The sequence below is a fragment of the Scyliorhinus torazame genome, chromosome 1 (assembly GCF_047496885.1).
Source record: "Scyliorhinus torazame isolate Kashiwa2021f chromosome 1, sScyTor2.1, whole genome shotgun sequence".
Classification (NCBI taxonomy): Eukaryota; Metazoa; Chordata; class Chondrichthyes; order Carcharhiniformes; family Scyliorhinidae; genus Scyliorhinus; species Scyliorhinus torazame.
The window spans coordinates 86179210-86196561 of NC_092707.1; positions in this window are offsets into that span (position 1 = coordinate 86179210).

Here is a 17352-nt window from a genome sequence, read left to right on the forward strand (position 1 = left end):
CTTCCTCCTACCCACCGCCACCGGAAATCCAATTATGAAGGGTTTGTGGATCCACAAAGTGTTTCCAAATCCTCCCACCCACTGCCTGACGCTGATTCCGCTTCTCCGGGCCTTCAAGATTTATTATAGGCAAGTATTTGTTATTCCAGTCGCCCTGCAAGATGATGCTCATTTAGATACCAAATCTAAATGAGACAGAACAAATGTATCACAGTTCCCCTTTTCACCAGAATATGTTACACGTTACTGTCCTGAGACATTGGTGACTGATTTTGAGTTCCAATAGCCTTCAAAGGAAACTATTTTTGGCACTGGGAGGGCATACGGTTATAAATGGCAAGAACTGACAGGTTAGTTCCGGTGTATTCTACTCTTATGCAGTGAGTAGGTGATGTTATGATTTTTCAGGTGTCAACACATGAGAGCGTACTTTTACTTGTAGTCCTGCGGTTTAGCGTTGGTCTTTGATTTATATTTTTGTGTGGTGGGAATTTGTCTTTCCATAAATTGCAGGACTGACGGGGAATATTCAAATGTACGAATGCTAAATATGACATTTTTTCTAGATTGTCTGATTTTTATATATCTACTTTCTAAAGTAGATTTAAGAGCGTACGTGCAGTGACGAGTGGTTTTGTATCAGTAGCTTATTGTTCTCCTCAAAGTGAGATCTGATCCTCTGTTTGAGTAAGTGAGCAATAACCCAAACATCCCCAAAGCAGACAGACCAAGAACAGTAGCAAAAGTAGAAATGATTGACCTGTGTGCAGGGTAGGTGGATTGGCCATGCTAAATTGCCCCTTAATTGGAAAAAAATAATTGGGTGCTCTAAATTTTAAAAATGGTTGATCTCAGCAAAAGTGGCAATTTTCAACATGATTTGGTTAATGAATGCAGGCACTTAAATTAACCCTAGTGTACAAACTTCAGGGGTAAGTTTGGTAACATAGACTGGAATACACTAAACAGTAGTTCAGCATGTGATGATGTACAATTTTGGATGCTTTTGATGGCCCTCAGTACCTCGAATGTTTTGTTTTGGGCTGACCGATCTCTTCTGAGTAATGCCACAATTGTCCCCTCAACGAAGTTGGGATGTTGTCTTCATACAGACAATACAGTGCTAGCTACTGCCAATTCTATCATGGACAGACATTTGTTGATAGGCTGGTTGACCTCATCCTACCAATTTCCCTGTTTTGGTTTCCTTTTCACCTAATGGAGACCCAGTCTAGCAGTTTAATAGTACAGAGACAATGGAAGAATTGGGAGGAATGGTGGACAGGTAAAACTGGATGTTATTAGCTTCCATGTGGAAGCCAACCCACATCTACAGATTATGTCACCTAGAGGGAGCATTTAAATGAGGACGGGCCAAGGATGGATCCTCCTGAGCAGCGTGTGTGGTGCCAGAGGAGCAGCTGTTACTAAAGGTGGTCTGGTTACCATCAGGTAGATAACTAAGTAAGGGCAGTTATACTGAGCTGAACATTGGAGGAGGGAACAAGGACAATGACGTTTTAATTCATTGAACTATGCTAACTGCCTTAAGAGTGAATACTTGCCCAAGTCCATGGAGGCTACTGGAGTTTTACAGCAACTAGAGGCTGCACCTTCATTTAAAAAAAGGCTGGATAAAGAAGATGCAGTTTCGGTTCTAAAACCTGTGGACATTACTGGGTTGTGTTGTGGACAACACAGGAGAGCCTCTCCATAGTGAATTGGCCAGTGTGTGTATGCAGGATTCCGATGCAGTCATCACATTGCAATAAGGTAATGGACTTTCTTTAAATAGTGGGGCTGCACACAGGGAAAGTCTCACTCTTGGTTCTGGCACTCAAATTACAAATAGCTACAGGACTCTACCACCATTAACTATATTGATTTGATCAGCATTAGAACGGTAACTGTTTTAATAGCAATCAAGAAGTAAAGTTCTTATGTTCTCCTTTACATTTATTTTGTATGTTCTAAGAGAATTGAAGGATATTACCGTGCAAGGGTAGAGTTAAAGTAGAAGATCAGCCATGATTTTGTTGAATGATGGAACAGGCTCAAAGGGCGACATGGCCTATTCCAGATCCTATTTCTTATGTTCTTAAATTGTTTGATCTGACTATTTTAATAAAACAATCAAGTTGACAGTGATAGTGTAGAACCAGATTGATTCAGAGTGATTCAATTTTCTTTCATTTTGAAGCAGATCTTTATTTTGACAGTGGCAGATAAGGCAAAGGAAAATCCAAAGAGCTTTTACAGATACATAAAGGGTGACTAGGGAGAGAGTAGGGCCTCTTAAGGATAAAGAAGGCCATCTCTGTGTAGATCCACAAGAGATGGGAGAGGTCCTAAATGAATATTTCTCATCAGTATTTACTGTTGAGAAAGGCATGAATGTTTCTGGGGAAATAAAAAGTGATGTCTTGAGGAGTGTACATGTTACAGAGAAGGAGGTGCTGGAGGTATTAAAAGTGCATCAATATAGATAAATCCCCAGGACCTGATAATGTATCCAAGGACGTTGTGGGAGGCTAGGGAGGAAATTGCCTGCCCCTTAGCTGAGATACTTGAACCATCGACAGCCACAGGTGAGGTGCCTGAGGATTGGAGGGTAGCAAATAGTGTGCCCTTGTTTAAGAAGGGCTGTAGGGATAAGCCTGAGAACTACAGACCGGTTAGCCTTACTTCTGTAGTGGATAAATTGTTAGAAGGTATTCTGAGGGACAGGATCTGCAGGCATTTAGTCAGGCAAGAGCTAATTAGGGAAAGTCCGCATGGCTTTGTAAGGGGAAAGTCATCTCTCCAATTTGATTTTTTTTTTTTTAAGGGGAAACCAAAAAGGTAGATGAGGGGAGTGTAGCCGACATTGTCTACATGGACTTTAGCAAAGCCTTTGACAAGATACCGCATGGTAGGTTGTTGCAAAAGGTTAAATCTCTCGGAAACCAGGGTGAGGTAGCCAATTGGATACAAAGTCAAAGGGTGGTTTTGGAAGGTTTTTCAAACTGGAGGTCTGTGACCAGCGATGTGCCTCAGGGATTAGTCCAGGGTCCACTGTTATTTGTTATATATATTAATGATTTGGATGAGAATGTAGGAGGCATGGTTAGTAAGTTTGCAGATGACACCATGATTGGTGGCATAGTGAAGAAGGTTCTTTAAGATTGCAACAGGATCTTTTTTAAAAAATTAAAAAAAAAAAAAAAAGTATTTAGAGTGCCTAATTCATTTTTTCCAATTAAGGGGCAATTTAGCGTGGCCAATCCACCTACCCTGCACATCTTTTGGGTTGTGGGGGTGAAACCCACGCAAACACGGGGAGAATGTGCAAACTCCACACGGACAGTGACCCAGAGCCGGGATCGAACATGGGACCTCAACGCTGTGAGGCAGCAGTGCTAACCACTGCACCACCATGCTGCCTTGCAACAGATCTTGACCAATTGGGCCAGTGGGCTGATGCATGGCAGATGGAGTTTAATTTGGATAAATGTGAAGTGATGCATTTTGGTAGATCCAATCAGAGCAGGACCTACTCAGTTAAGGTAGGGAGTTGGGGAGAGTTACAGAACAAAGAGATCTAGGGGTATAGGTTCATAGCTCCTTGGAAGGTGGAGTCGCAGGTGGACAGGGTGATGAAGAAGGCATTCAGCATGTTAGGTTTTATTGGTCAAAATATTGAATACAGGAGTTGGGACGTCTTGTTGAAGTTATACAAGACATTGGTAAGACTACAGCTGGAATACTGTGTTCAGTTCTGGTCACCCTTTTGTAGTAAGGATATTGTTAATCTAGAAAGAGTGCAGAAGAGATTTACGAGGATGCTACCAGGACTTGATAGTCTGTGTTGTAAGGAGAGGCTGGATAGGCTGGGACTTTTTTCCCTGGAGCGTAGGAAGCTTAGGGGTAAACCTATAGAGATCTATAAAATAATGAGGAGCATAGATAAGGTAGATAGTCAACATCTTTTCCCAAAGGTAGAGGAGTCTAGAACTAGAATGTATAGGTTTAAGGTGAGAGGGGAGAGATACAAAAGAGACCAGAGGGGAATTTGTTTCACACAGAGGGTGATGAGCATCTGGAACAAGCTGCCAGAAGCAGTGGTGGAGGTGGGTACAATTTCTTCCTTTAAAGAAGATAGTTACATGGGCAGGGTGGGTATAGAGGAATATGGGCCAAATGTGGGCAAGTGGGACTAGCTTAGTGATAGAAGTTGGGCAGCATGGACAAAGCTGGGCCAAAGGGCCTGTTTCCATGCTGTAAACATCTATGACTCTAATTGAGGGACAGCTCAACAAGTGCCTCCTCTTAATGATGCAGCTCTAATCGAAAGTCTAACTGAAGAACTCTATCATTCCAAATGATAATAATGTGTATGCAGTTGGACAATAACGCCTCACGTTACCCATTAGTCACCAGAAGGTTTTAGCCTAGCATTGGAAAATTCTTGGAATATCAGTGATGCTTCCAGGAACACCAGGAAAGAAGCAGGCAGCCAGATAACTTCCTGTGAGCAATGAATAGCTACCTTTACCAGACCCAGGAGCAGAACACCAAGGTACCCATATCTGTCTGCACACTCCTCTTCCTGCCCCCATCCCACTGTACCAGGTGACCAAAGATGAGAAATGTGGCACAGGAATTCAGCTGAAAGTTGAGAAACCCTTTAGTACAATTAATAGGAGTGGCCATAAATTCCCTCGAGCCAGCTTCCACCTTCAGAGCTGACCTTCCTTGACTTTACTTGCTATTCCTATCCTCATATCCCTTGGTTCTCATAGTGACCAAATATCTAATAATCTTTTATTAATATCATAAGTAGGCTTACATTAACACTGCAATGAAGTTACTGTGAAAATCCCCTAGTCGCCACACTATGCTGCCAACTCGGGTACACTGAGTGAGAATTCAGAATGCCCAATTCACACCTAACAAGCACATCTTTCGGGACTTGTGGGAGGAAACCGGAGCACCCGGAGGAAATCCACGCAGACACTGGGAGAATGTGCAGACTCTGCACAGACCGTGACCCAAGCCGGGAATCAAACCCTGGTGCTGTGAAGCAACAGTGCTAACCACTGTGCTACTGTGCCACCCTCTCACAGTCTTGCATATGCTCAATTAAGCATTGGCAATCCCCTGGAGTAGAGAATTTCAAAAGTTATTCAATCCACTGAGTGAAGAACTTTCAGGTCTAATTGGCCTGAAAATGATAGTATTATCCTGACACTATGATCCATAGTTCTAGACTTGAACATCACAGCATCTACCCTATCAAATTGAAACGGTATGGAATTCTTAATTAAATCAGCCCTCGTTCTTCCAAACACCAGAGAATAGTGGCCCATTTTATTCTATTTTTCTTAAGATAACTTTCTTATTCCAGGAAACAATCCAGTGAGCATTTGTTGCACCCACTGTAAGGCAAGTATATCCTTCCTTGGCAAGGGGAAAAAAATAGGAGTTGTAACCTCTCGCACTCCATTGGAAATATGGTTTTGTCTAAGCAACCTGGGTTTGCCTTTACATCTGTCTTGTGTAATATAGACTTGATATTTTAACTCGCAGAATCAACGGGAGCTCATTATCAAATTTAGCAGCTCATGTGTAATGAGCTTTGGCAGTTTTTAGCAGGACACACAAAACAGCATCCACTACATTTGTAATTTCTCTTCAATTGCTATCAAGCAAACCTATTCAGTCAGAATGGAATAGTCTGAGCTCTCAGGGCTTCAAGGCGGTTAGTTCTCTGTCCAGCTAAAAGGAGCTACACAAGTACAGCACGCTGTCTGTTTTTCTCATCTAACTGGCCACTTTGCTGACGGATTGGCTGAACAAGGTGATGCTGTTACTGCAATTAAGTATACTGAAGCATGTATCTTTACTAGGACAGAAAAGGTATTTGGTGTATTGCTGAGGACTCTTTGTAAAATGGAGCACCTTTCTACACCAGCGCATTCCATTAAACAAGCAAATCCATCTGCACATTGCCAAAAGAAAACATTTTTCTACCTCCCCTATTCTGAAGGAAGACTGTCATGCTGGATGGGTTTGGTTCTGTGTCTTGCCAGCATTCTTCCCATGAGTGCTGCTGGTAGGCTGTCTGGTTATTGGTGGTGGGCGGGGGGTTACTACCAAGGCAGTTGTTGGCCTTGCGCAACATAATTCAAATTAATATTTTGTAATGTAAGATTTAAACTCTCAATCTGTTGATTGTGTTATGGGAGAGGTGTTTTCAGAACCCCAAAATGTATCATGGAGTTCAACCAACCTCCCCCTTTAATGGATTGTTGCTTTTGAAGCACATGGCTTGTTCCCCAGGTGTGATATTACAATTATGGACACATGGTTTTTAACACAAAACAATGTTTATTCCATGAACTCAAATTAACCTTTTAAATAAACCTTGGATCTCTTAACACCCCTTACTTCAAAGATAACCCCGAAAATAATACAATACTACCCAATCCTTCAAACTGTCCCTTTAAACATCCACAAGACTTCACCTTCAAAAAAACAGTAACACACCAGGTCACAGCTAATATATATTTTCTGTTGGATGGCAGAGATATATCAGCTTGGTTGACTTCAGCTCCAGCACCTTGCTTTTCTTCCTGCAGCTCTCAGCTAAACACACAGACACTCCTAGCTGCTCTCTCAAACTGAAACTAAAAACCTCAAAATGGCTGAGCTAAAAGCCCAGCTCCACCCACACTCTGACATCACTGCATTTCTTAAAAGTACATTGCTTAAACATCCATTTCTTAAAGCCACTCTCACATGACAATTGCTCGTCAATCCACCACAGCACCAGACTTATCAGTGTAACATCACACCATGTGGTGCATTTAACTACTAAACCATCAAAAAATTACACATTTATTTGAAACAAAACTTGGAACAGTCATGATTTCTGCCATCTTTCTGCCAATATTCAAGTGAAAGTTCAATTCAGGTGGCATATTACCGTTGCCACTTCAGTACAGCACCACTACTTTGCCTAATCACCTGAAAAAAAGGCTGCCTTTTATCCAGTGCTTTTCATGACCACCAAGCGTCTCCAAATGCTTTACAGCCCATGACGTGTAGACACTGTTGAAATGCCCATGGCAAGTTGGATGATTTGGCATATTTTAAGGATGGAAAGGGTAATGCAGATTCTTAATCTGCTGGTAAGGCAGAACTGAACTTTCCTTTTGAGGTTTGACAAAATGAAATGTGAACCAAAATGTATGCTCTATGTGTATGTTTTGTCGTACATCTTGCAACATTTTTGTGGCGGAGTTTGTGGATATACTGTATATTTTATACCAAAGAAATATTAAATTGTCCCGTAACCAAATAAAATTAAGTTGTTATATATGTTGCATAGTAAATTTTCAAAGAGCTAATTAGACCATAAGACATGGGAGCAGAATTAGGCCACTCGGCCCATCGTGTCTGCTCCGCCATTCAATCATGGCTGATATTTTTTTCATCCCCATTCTACTGCCTTCTCCCCATAACCCCTGATCCCCATATTAATCAAGAACCTATCTATCTCTGTCTTAAAGACACTCAATGATTTGGCCTCCACAGCCTTCTGCGGCAAAGAGTTCCACAGTTTCACCATCCTCTGGCTGAAGAAATTCCTCCTCATCTTTGTTTTAAAGGATCGCCCCTTTAGTCTGAGATGGTGTTCTCTGGTTCTAGTTTTTCCTACAAGTGGAAACATCCTTTCCGCGTCCACTCTATCCAGGCCTCACATTATCCTAGAAGTTTCAATTAGATCCCACCTCATCCTTCTAAACTCCAATGAGTACAGACCCAGAGTCCTCAATCGTTCCTCATATGACATGCTCTTCATTTCAGGGATTATTCTTGTAAACCTCCTCTGGACCCTTTCCAAGGCCAGCACATCCTTCCAGAAGACATAGGAGCAGAATTAGGCCGCCCGGCCCATCGAGTCTGCTCCGCCATTCAATCATGGCTGATATTTTCTCATCCCCATTCTCCTGCCTTCTCCCCATAACCTCTGATCCCCTTATTCATCTTCCTCAGATACTGGGCCCAAAACTGCTCACAATACTCCAATTGGGATCTGACCAGAGCGTTACACAGCCTCAGAGGTACATCCCTGGTCTTGTATTCTAGCCCTCTTGACATGAATGCTAACATTGCATTTGCCTTCTTAACTGCCGACTGAACCTGCACGTTAACCTTAAGAGAATCGTGAACAAAGACTTCTAAGTCCCTTTGTGCTTCTGATTTCCTAAGCATTACCCTAGAAAATCATCTATGCCTATATTCCTCCTTCCAATGTGCAAAACCTCACACTTTTCCACATTGTATTTCATTTGCCACTTCATTGCCCACTCTCTTAGCTTGTCCAAATCCTTCTGCAGCCCCCTTGCTTCCTCAATACTACCTGTCCCTCTACAGATCTTTATATCATTTGCAAACTTAGCAACAGTGCCTTCAGTTCCTTCTTCCAGATCATTAATGTATATTGTGAAAAGTTGTGGTCTCAGCACAGACCCGCGAGGCACACCACTAGTCATCGGCTGCCATCCTGAAAAAGACCCCTTTACCCCCACTCTCTGCCAGTCAGCCAATCCTCTATCCATGCCAGGGTCTTGCCCTGAACACTATGGCTCTTAACTTATTTAACAGTCTCCTATGCGGCACCTTGTCAGAGGCCTTCTGGAAATCTAAATAAATCACGTCCACTAGTTCTCCTTTGTCTAACTTCCTTGTTACCTCCTCAAAGAACTCTAACAGATTTGTCAGACATGACCTCTCTTTGACAAAACCGTGCTGACTCCGTCCTATTTTACCATGTGCTTCCAAGTACTTTGCGATCTCATCTTTAATAACAGACTCTAAAATCTTACCAATGACCAAAGTCAGGCTAACCGGCCTATAATTTCCTGTCTTCTGCCTCCCTCCTTTCTTAAACTGCGGTGTTACATTAGCCACTTTCCAGTCCTCTGGGACCCTTCCTGCCTCCAGTGATTCCTGAAAGATCACCACCAATGCCTCCACAATTTCCTCAGCTATCTCTTTTAGGACCCTGGGGTGTAGTCCATCTGGTCTAGGTGACTTATCCACCTTCAGACTTTTCAGTTTCCCCAGAACCACCTTCGTGATGGCCACTGCACTCACCTCTGCCCCCTGATTCTCCTGGGGCTCTGGCATCCCACTGGTGTCTTCCACCGTGAAGACTGATGCAAAGTAACTATTCAGTTCCTCTGCCATTTCTTTGTTTCCTATTATTACTTCTCCAGCCATGTTTTCCAGTGGTCCAATGTCTATTTTTGCCGCTCTTACCTTTTATATATTGAAAGAAACTCTTCCTATCTTCTTTTATATTACTAGCTAGCTTGCACTCATATTTCATCTTCACTCCCCTTATTGCTTTTTTAGTTGTCCTCTGCATTCTTTTAAATGATTCCCAATCCTCTGGCTTCCCACTAATCCTTGCCACTGAGTATGCTTTTTCATTAGCTTTTATACTGTCCTTGATTTCCCTCATCAACCATGGATGCCTTGTCCTGCCCATGGCATGTTTCCTCCTCCTTGGGATGAATTTCTGCTGTGCCTCCCGAATAACCCCCAAAAAACCCTGCCATTGCTGTTCCACTGCTCCCTGCTAGTCTCCTTTTCCAATCAACTCTGGCCAGCTCATCCCTCACGTCTTTGTAGTTACCCTTATTTAACTGTAATACCGTTACATCTGACTCCAGCTTCTCCCCCTCAAACTGCAGGGTAAATTCTATCATATTGTGGTCACTGATCCCCAAGGGTTCCTTCACCTTAAGATCCCTAATCAAGTCTGTCTCATTACACATCGCCAAATTTAGAATTGCCTATTCCCTAGTGGGCTCTACCACAAGCTGCTCCAAAAAAAAATTCTCTTTTAAAAAATATTTTTATTAGCGTGTTTGCAAGTTTTTATAACAATAACACGACATAAACATGGTACAATAAACATTTCCACCCCTATCACAATCTTCACACACCCCAACCATAAAGCAACAGTCCGGCCCTCTTTCACCCCCCCCCCTTTGGAATTCTGCTTCTGCTGACATTTTAATTTTCCCTCGAAAGTCGACGAACGGCTGCCACCTCCGGGTGAACCCAACCATTGACCCACTTAAGGCGAACTTTATTTTCTCGAGACTGAGAAACCCAGCCATGTCACTAACCCAGGTCTCTACATCCTTCAAGTCCCTCCACATTAATAAGATCAGTCTCTGGGCTTCCAGGGAGGCAAAGGCCGAAAGGTAGGCCTCTTTTCGCCACTTGAACTCCCGGCTCTTCTGGCACTCCAAAGATCGCCACCTCCGGACTCGGCACCACCCGTGTTTTGAGTACCGTGGACATTGCCTTAGGAATAACAGCAGAATGGATTATTATTTAAACGGTAAGATGTTAAAACATGCTGCTGTGCAGAGGGACCTGGGTGTGCTGGTGCACGAGTCGCAAAAAGTTGGCGTGCAGGTGCAACATGTGATTAAAAAGGCTAATTGAGTTTTGTCTTTCATTGCTAGAGGGATGGAGTTCAAGACTAGGGAGGTTATGCTGCAATTGTATAGGGTGTTGGTGAGGCCACATCTGGAGTATTGTGTTCAGTTTTGGTCTCCTTATCTGAGAAAGGACATATTAGCACTGGAGGGAGTGCAGAGGAAATTCACTAGGTTGATCCCAGAGTTGAGGGGATTAGATTATTGACGAGAGGTTGAGTAGACTGGGACTGTACTCATTGGAGTTTAGAAGGATGCGGGGGTATCTTATTGAAACCTATAAAATTATGAAGGGAATAGATAGGATAGATGCGGGCAGGTTGTTTCCACTGGTCGGGGAAAGCAGAACTAGGGGGCATAGCCTCAAAATAAGGGGAAGTAGATTTAAGACCGAGTTTAAGAGGAACTTCTTCACCCAAAGGGTTGTGAATCTCTGGAATTCCTTGCCCAGTGAAGCAGTTGAGGCTCCTTCTTTAAACGTTTTTAAGAAAAAGATAGATGCCTTTCTAAAGAATAAAGGGATTCGGGGATATGGTGTACGGGCCGGAGAGTGGAGCTGAGTCCACAAAGATCAGCCATGATCTCATTAAATGGCGGAGCAGACTCGAGGGGCCAGATGGCCTACTCCTGTTCCTAGTTCTTATGAAACCCTGTCAAAACCCTCTAAGCGTCGGGCATGCCCAAAACATGTGGACATGATTTGCTGGGCTTCCCATGCACCTCACACACCTGTCCTCTACCCCAAAAAACTTGCTCATCCGGCCACACCTCACACACCTGTCCTCTACCCCAAAAAACTTGCTCATCTGGGCCACTGTCATGTGTGCCCAATGGACTACCTTGAATTGTGTCAGGCTAAGCCTGACACATGATGAGGATGTATTAACCCTGCTTAAGGCATCCGCCCAGACCCGCCTCTATCCCTCCTAGCTCAAAAAAAACCATCTCTTAAACATTCCACAAATTCCTTTTCTTGGGATCCACTACCAACCTGATTTTCCCAGTCCACATGCACAGTGAAGTTGCCCATGATTATTGTGATATTGCCTTTTTTACATGCTTTCTCTATCTCCTGATTTATTTTCTGCCCTACATCCTGACTACTGCTAGGGGGCCTGTACATAACTCCCATCAGGGTCTTTTTACCGTTGCGATTCCTCAACCCTATCCATAGAGATTCTGTGCCTTCAGTTTTTATTTATTTATGGGATGTGGGCATTGCTGGCTAGGCAAGTGTTTATTGCCCAACCCTAGTTGCCCTTCAGAAGGTGGTGAGCTGCCTACCGCTGCAGTCCCTGAGGGACACCCAAAGTGCTGTTAGGGAGGAATTCCAGGATTTTGACCCAGCGAGAAGTGTAGGAACAGCAATATATTTCCAAGTCAAGTTGGGGACTGACTTGGAGAGGAATGTCCAGCTGGTGGTGTTCCCAGGTATCTGCTGCTCTTGTCCTTCTAGATGGTAGTGATCGTGTGCACTGTTTCTCCATCAGCAACAGGTATTTTTAAAATCAATTTATAACCGTCACCTCAAAGACTGCTGCAGCTCTTCCAGGCCTCTGGCAATTTACTGGCCTTAATGCAATTTTGGCCTCTTGCTTTTCTTCTGAAGGTGGGTCTCCAGATTTGACTATCAATATTCATAAATACATGTTGAGGATCAGCTGAATTTTAATAATGTTAGGAAACCATTTAAAAAGCACAACATTGCACCAAATGAAGTTACAAAAAGCACCAGAATAACAATGCGCTAAGCCATCAAAGGAGCTCAAACCCACTGCGCATAGACATGAGGCACAATTTAACAGTTCTAAAAGCTTTTAATTGTATATGTGGCAAGAAGTTTTTAATAGCAGATCAAAGACGCTCTTTGATTCTAGAACATGACAGTGAGGCAAATAGCATGGAGCAGGCAGACATTTTGTGCTTTAAAGACAGACCATGTGTTGCAAAATTCAGGGTTGTTGTCGATAACGGCTCGGGTTCAGTGGAAGCAGGTGCTCCTGTAAGGTGATCCCTTGCATTCCAGAGCTCACTCACTGTCCAATATGTAGTTGTACAATAGTGTAACCCAGGAGACTTGAACTGGTTAATTGTCTTGCATGTTCCTTCATATATACTTTTCCAGTCTTTCAGTGCATCGACTGTTCCTGATTCAGTGCGTCAAGGCTAGAACAAAATATGCTGTCTTTATCTTTTGAATAGCAAATGAACATATAAAGTAATTATGTTTGGGTATACTTAACTCTAGTATAACTTGTCTTCATGTAATAGTACAAAATAATGCTGCACTTCCTTAAATCTCCATGTCTTATTATTGACTTGAACCAAAATAACTTTTAATCAGTCTTCTGCATGTTAAACTTTTGGGTGAAGGCAATCCTATTGGCTTTTTACTGTAAAGCCTGACATTTAATATGAGTTTCTCAATGTAGAAAGGCATGGGCCTGTGTGCAAAACTTCTGCTGAGCTCCCAGAAGTAAGTGACTTGCTGACACAATAGGTGCAAGGCATTTTTATAACTGAAACTGGCACTTGTATGGGGTGGGCGGGGGGAAACAAGTGTTGATGCCTGTGCTCATTGGCATTCTAACCACCTTTTCTGTTTCTTTTAAACTGTGAATACAATTTGCTTTAAAAACCTAACATTTAAATTATTTTATAAAATTCTTTAAAGAAATAATTGATCAAAAATACCAAAATGTAACATTATATTACGTTTGGTTCCAACAGACGATCAAAATGCAAAAACAAAACTGCATTTATTTTGAATTTTCAAAACTGATATGAAAAATTTAAAACCATACAATGCACTCTTAACTTTTTGGAGTATGTATGTCTATTTAAAAAGTGAAAGAAAAATTTGAATGGCACTTTAACACACTTCTTCAACGTTTCAAAGGGCTTCATATTCAGCAACAACGGTCTTCTTGGTGCCACTTAACCAGTTGTGACTCATAATCAAAGTAATTACGACGAAGGGTGTGGAATTCCCCCAATTTGGGCATTTGAAACAATAAAGCCACTTCTCCCTTAACTACCTCTGTTGTACTTGCAGTGCATCTTGAAAATTGATATTGTACTTCTTAAATAGTGAACCACTGCCACAATTAAACAAGACAGTCACCAACCAAAATGCTTCAGACTCTGAACAGATTTTCTGGTTTTGGACCAAATAATTTAAATAGCTGTAATGCCTGGATACAAATGGCTGGTAATTCAGGAAAAATGGAATATGGGCAGAGTATATAGAATTCTTTACCTTGCTCCCTCTAAAGCTGGTTTTCTCCGATTGTGACTTGAAACTAAAAAAAATAATTTACTTGACATAAATATTTGGTAAATTAAATCTCAGGACCGCATGGATCAGAACTGTTTAAGACCCTGGTTAGGACTGGATATTAATACTAGATATTATGTGAGAATCTTTAACATTTATGGAATTTACTAATGTCTCCTTATCTTTTGTTTATGGAGAAATGGCTATTCATTCATGACCTGCAGTTGTAGTATCAAGTGCAGATGTCCTGCTACATGGAGTCAGTTTGTGGCATCATCTGCCATGATAATGGTCTCCCCCTCCTTCTGTTGTGACTCCCTCGCAAGTAAAACCTTATCAGTTGCTGCTTTAAATGGAAAGACTATCTGTTCATATCTCGTTGGAGTAATGGCAGCAATTTTTCCACACACTTGGGCCGGAAAGTGGAGCTGAGTCCACAAAAGATCAGCCATGATCTCATTGAATGGTGGAGCAGGCTCGAGGGGCCAGATGGCCTACTCCTGCTTCTAGTTCTTATGTTCTTGAGGTAGATTGTTACTGCTCTCGAGCAGCACGGTGGCCCAGTGGTTAGCACCGGTGCTTCACGGCGGCGAGGACCCGGGTTCAATCCTGGCTCCGGGTCACTGTCCGTATGGAGTTTGCACATTCTCCCTGTGTCTGCATGGGTCTCACTCCCCACAACCCAAAGATGCGTATGGTAGGTTTATTAGCCATACCTTTTTATTAAAAGTGAACAATATATACAAGGCCAAACGGTACAAACACTAATTTTGTGTTTATTGGCCATGCTAAATTGCTCCTTAATTGGGGGAAAAAAATTGGGTATTCTAAATTTAAAAAATATTGTTACTGCTGCTCGATTCGTCTGGTGGAAGCAATGGGGAGAGGAGAAAAACGAGTGGGCTTCGAAGAAAACAAAGGCAGTAAGGGCAGCAGAGGGGGTGGGAAAGGTAGCAGATATGAAATAAAAAGTTGGAACATCCTAAATACTTGGACAGCATTTATGGAGAGAAAAACAGAGTTCACATTTCAGGTCTGTGAAGGAAAAGTCATAAACTGAAATGTTAACTCTATTTTTCTCACCACAGATGCTGGCTGACCTGCTGAGCATTTTCAGTTCTTATTTTAGATTTCCAGCATCCAGTGTTTTGCTCTTATATCGGTGAGGATAATGGCCTGCCATTTTAAGAAAAATCAACTCATTGTTTGCCTCTTCCACAAGATACAGCTCTCAAGTATCACTTAAGGAGTTCATTGGGTGCAAGCATCTTCAGCTGCTTTATCAATGACCATCCTTCCATCACAATGTCAGATGTGGGGGTACCATTCATGACTCCTCAGATACTGAAGCAGACCATGTCCAAACACAAGACCTGGACAATATCCAGATTTGGGCTGGCAAGTGACATTCGTGCCAGGCAATGACCATCTCCAACAAGAGAGGATCTAACCATTGTCCCTTGACATTCAGTGGATTACCATCGCTGAATCCCCCACAATCAGCATCCTGGGGTTACCATTGACCAGAAGCTGAACTGGGCTAGCCATATAAATACTGTGGATCCCAGAGGCTAGGAATCCTTCTGTAACTCCCCACTTGACTCTCCAAAGCCTGACCACCATCTACAAGGCAGGAGTGCAATGGATACTCTCCACTTGCCTGGATGAGTGCAACTGCAATAACACTCAAGAAGCTTGACACCATCCATGACAGAGCAGCCTGCTCGAATGCTACCCCTTCCACAAGCATTGAATCCTTCCACCACCAAAGAACAGTGGTAGTCGTGTGTGCCATCTACAAGATGCATTGCAGGAACTCGGGAAGGTTCCTTAGGCAGCACTTTCCAAACCCACTGCCATCTAGGACAAGAGCAGCAGATACCTGGGATCACCATCACCTGGAAGTTCCCCTCCAAGCCACTCACCATCCTGACTTTGAAATATATTGCTGTTCCTTCACTGTTGCTGGGTCAAGATCCTGGAACTCCCTTCCCTAACAGCACATTCAGTCCTCTGGGACTGCAGCGGTTCAATGAGGCTGCTCACTGCCATCTTCTGAAGGATAATTAAGGCTGGGCAATAAATCCTAGTCTGGCCAGTGATATCCACAACCAGTAAATGAATGAATACCAGGATTTCATAATGTGGTCAAATTCAGACCAGACCGAAGTCCTGCCCCATAAAATAATTGCACCTCTCATGGAGTGGTGGAACTGTGAAGATTAGAAAGAGAGCTTTATTCTTTAAGTTACATGCCCCAAGATGTTTTATTACATTAACAGAATTATATAAGCTGTTACGCAGCCACAAGATAAACGAATATGGCAAGTACAAACTTGTAAAAGCCCAATTCAGCGGTATGTTAGGAAGCAAGCATATTTTCAGTAAACTAGACCGAAGCCTTCAAATCATTGTTAATTTGATGCTGTGCTGGGAGATCTCTGTGGCAATTTGAAAGGCCGTGGCCAAGTAATCTCCTTGTCTATATCCATCGTAGTGATCTGATGTTGAGGTCCAGATGAACTATGCATGTTGTTGTACAGTAAGAAGTCTTACAACACCAGGTTAAAGTCCAACAGGTTTGTTTCAAACACTAGCTTTTGGAGCACTGCGCCTTAGACATCATCTGAATCATTTGATTTTGGCTTGATAATTTGAGTATACATAGCAATGAAAGTCATTTTAAGTTAGTGTACCTTAAGGTGATGCTACTATTGCATTATTCAAATAATTTTTCTTTAATTTGACACGATGCGTATTATCAATATTTCAAACCTGCAGGATGACCTGTTCCAAGATAGATACGATTTCCTCCGGCCAAGCTTTTGTTGCCATCGTAATAAAATACAACTATCTAGACAGACTGCAGATCATGTTACACGAGATGGAATGACTAACTTACACCTTTTACATTCAGAAGAACTGGACAACTATTACAATATGAATAACTACTCTTGTATATGTACATTAATGTAGTGATGCATTTTATTCTATTTTTGAAGCGGTGTAAAAGGACAGTGATGACGGCAATATTTCAATAAGGCGACACCATTTGCCTCATCCGTTTATCTCTAGGCTCCAAATTCCTTTACCAGCTTCCTGTACTTCACTCTACACTAGGTCCAACTTGGTACGCCTCCAGTCTACATTCTGTCCAGTGATCCCTTTGCTCAACCTTGCATGTCTCTATTGGACTCTTCACTAGATTCAAAATCCTCCTCAGGATTTAGCCATAACTTCCTCGCGCCCTATATGCCTTCCATTCTGTCACAGACACCATCATTCCACTACTGTAGTATGTGTTCCCAGCTTTAGAAGCCTTTTTAGATATGCTCTGGTTAGTTTTTGGTCCATTGTGACATACCACATGACTTGAGTTACTTTGTTAAATGTACAGTATGAATGCAATTCATGTGACTCAATATATTTGAGATGTTTAGATAACAATGGCAATCAAGACATCGTGGCATCACTGTTATCTCCTCTTTCTTCATCTATGCTTTCCATCAGGAGTTATTAGATAAAATGTCTCTTCCGAGGCCAAGCAGAGGCTTAAGGGGCAAGGTTGTT